The sequence below is a fragment of the Carcharodon carcharias genome, chromosome 19 (assembly GCF_017639515.1).
Source record: "Carcharodon carcharias isolate sCarCar2 chromosome 19, sCarCar2.pri, whole genome shotgun sequence".
Taxonomy (NCBI): Eukaryota; Metazoa; Chordata; class Chondrichthyes; order Lamniformes; family Lamnidae; genus Carcharodon; species Carcharodon carcharias.
Genome location: NC_054485.1, coordinates 20,957,896 through 20,962,490, shown reverse-complemented (window position 1 = coordinate 20,962,490; position 4,595 = coordinate 20,957,896).

Here is a 4,595-nt window from a genome sequence, read left to right as displayed (position 1 = left end):
AAACAATCACACACACACCCAGAAACACACACACAAACACAAAAACACACAAGACACACCCAGAAACACGCACACAAACACCCAGAAACACACACACATACAGAAACACACACACAAACACACACCCAGAAATACACAAACAAACACGCCAAGGAACAAACACACACACCAAGAAACACACACACAAAACCCGAAACACACACACACACATCAAGAAACACACACACACACAGACACAGCCAGATGCACACAAACACACACACACACACACACACACAAATACACTCACACACACACACACAGGAACCCACCCACAGACACACACCCAGAAACACACAGACACACCGAGAAACAAACACACCCCCAGAAATAAACACAGACACCCAGAAACTCACACACACAACCAGAAACACACATACACACCCAGAAACACACCAACCCACACACAGAAACACACACACATACACACACCCACGCAGACAGTCAGAAACACTCACACACAGCCAGAAACACACACAACCACACCCAGAAACACCCCCCCGACACATACACACACACACACACACACAGAAACACACACACAAATGCAGAAGCATACACACAAACAAGGAGAAACACATACACACACACCAAAAAGCACACACACACCCAGAAACAAACAAAAACCCAGAAACACACACACACCAGAAACGCATATACACACACAGAAACATAACAACACACACACACACACGGAGAAACACAGACACAAATGTACACCCAGAAATATATACACACACACTCAGAAAAACACACACACAACCAGAAACACACACATACACACAGAAACACTTACACACACACACACACACACACACATACACTCACACCCAGACACAAACACACAAATACGGAGAAACAATCACACACACACCCAGAAAAACACACACAAACACACACCCAGAAAAACACACAACACACACCCAGATACACGCACACATACAACCAGAAAAAACGCACCCTCAGAAACACACACACAAAACACACACCCAGAAACACACACACAAACACGCCAAGGAACAAACACACACACCAAGAAACACACACACACAACCAGAAACACACGCACACACACCCAGAAACACACAGACACACACACTGACACAGCCAGAAGCACACACACACACACACACACACACACAGACACACACCCACACATACACACACACACAGACATACACACAGGAACCGCCCAACAGACACACACCCAGAAACACGCAGACACACCGAGAAACAAACACACCCCCATTAATAAACACAGACACCCAGAAACTCACACATACAACCAGAAACACACATACACACCCAGAAACACACCCACCACACACAGAAACGCACACATATACACAAACACAGCACACACTCAGAAACACTCACACACAGCCAGAAACACACACAACCACCCCCAGGAACACACACACACCCAGACACACTGACACACAGACACACACAGACACACACACACAAATCCAGAAACATACTCAAAAACATGGAGAAACACATACACACACACCCAGAAACACACACACACACAACAAGAAAAACACAGAAGCATACACACCCAGGAACACACACACATGCGCATCAAGAAATGTTACCACACACCACCATCCAGAAACATAATCACACTCACACACACCTAGAAACACACACACACAGAGAAACGCACACAGTCACACATTCACACACACACACACTTAGAAACACACAAACACACAGCCAGAAACACACAGAACCACCCCCAGAAACACACACAAACCCAGACACATACACACACAGAAACACACACACAAACCCAGAAACATACACAAAAAAAACAGAGAAACACATACACACACACACACACACCAAAACACACACACACACCCAGAAAAAACACACACCCAGAAACACACACACAGCAGAAATACACACACACAACCAGAAACACACATGCACACACAGAAACACACAAACACATCCACACACACCGAGAATCACAGACACAAACACACACCCAGAAACACGCACACAAACACGCCAAGGAACAAACACACACACCAAGAAAAGCACAAACACAACCAGAAACACACACACACACACACACACCCAGAAACACACACACACACACTGACACAGCTAGAAGCACACACACACACATACACACACACACACACAGGAACCCACCCAAAGACACACACCCAGAAAAACACAGACACACCGAGAAACAAACATAGACACAAACACACAGAAACACACACACACACACACACACAACCAGAAACAAAGACACAAATACGGAGAAGCAATCACACAGACACCCAGAAACACACACATAAACACACCCCCAGAAAAAATAGACAACACACACCCAGAAAGACGCACACACGCACCCAGAAACACACACACAAACACAGACCCAGAAACACACACACAAACACACACCAAGGAACAATCACACACACGCAGAAACACGCACACACAACCAGAAACACACACTCAAACACCCAGAAACACACACACACACAGCCAGAAGCACACACACACACACACACACAGGAACCCACCCACAGACACACACCCAGAAACACACACACAAACACAGACTCAGAAACACACACACAAACACACACCAAGGAACAATCACACACACGCAGAAACACACACACACAACCAGAAACACACATACACACCCTGAAACACACACACCCATCCACAAACACACGCACACACCCAAACAGAAACACACACCCGGCCAGAAACACTCAAACAGACTCCTGCACTGAAACACACACACACACACATACACAGTCAGAAACACATGCACACAGCCAGAAACACACACAACCACACCCAGAAACAACGCCCCCCAGACACGTAAACACACACACACAAACACACACCCAGACACAAACACACAAATACGGAGAAACAATCACACACACACCCAGAAACACACACACAAACACACAACCAGAAAAACACACAAGACACACCCAGAAACACGCACACAAACACCCAGAAACACACACACACACAGAAACACACACACAAACACACACCCAGAAATACACAAACAAACACGCCAAGGAACAAACACACACACCAAGAAACACACACACAAAACCCGAAACACACACACACACACTAAGAAACACACTCACACACTGACACAGCCAGAAGCACACAAACACACACACACACACACACACACATACACTCACACACACACACACACAGGAACCCACCCACAGACACACACCCAGAAACACACAGACACACCGAGAAACAAACACACCCCCAGAAATAAACACAGACACCCAGAAACTCACACACACAACCAGAAACACACATACACAACCAGAAACACACCCACCCACACACAGAAACACGCACACATACACACACCCACGCAGACAGTCAGAAACACTCACACACAGCCAGAAACAAACACAAACACACCCAGAAACACACCCCAGACACATATACACACACACACACAGAGAAACACACACACAAATGCAGAAGCATACACACAAACAAGGAGAAACACATACACACACACCAAAAAGCACACACACACACCCAGAAACAAACAAAAACCCAGAAACACACACACACCAGAAACACATATACACACACAGAAACATAACAACACACACACATGGAGAAACACAGACACAAATGTACACCCAGAAACATATACACACACACTCAGAAAAACAAACATATAACCAGAAACACACACATACACACAGAAACACTTACACACACACACATACACACACACCCAGACACAAACACACAAATACGGAGAAACAATCACACACACACACCCAGAAAAACACACACAAACACACACCCGGAAAAACACACAACACCCACCCAGATACACGCACACATACAACCAGAAAAAACACACACTCAGAAACACACACACAAAACACACACCCAGAAAAACACCCACAAACACGCCAAGGAACAAACACACACACCAAGAAACACACACACACAACCAGAAACACACGCACACAAACCCAGAAACACACACACACACACACACTGACACAGCCAGAAGCAAACACACAAACACCCAGAAACACACACACACACAGAAACACACACACAAACACACACCCAGAAATACACAAACAAACACGCCAAGGAACAAACACACACACCAAGAAACACACACACAAAACCCGAAACACACACACACACACTAAGAAACACACTCACACACTGACACAGCCAGAAGCACACAAACACACACACACACACACATACACTCACACACACACACACAAAGGAACCCACCCACAGACACACACCCAGAAACACACAGACACACCGAGAAACAAACACACCCCCAGAAATAAACACAGACACCCAGAAACTCACATACACAACCAGAAACACACATACACAACCAGAAACACACCCACCCACACACAGAAACACGCACACATACACACACCCACGCAGACAGTCAGAAACACTCACACACAGCCAGAAACAAACACAAACACACCCAGAAACACCCCCCAGACACATACACACACACACACACAGAGAAA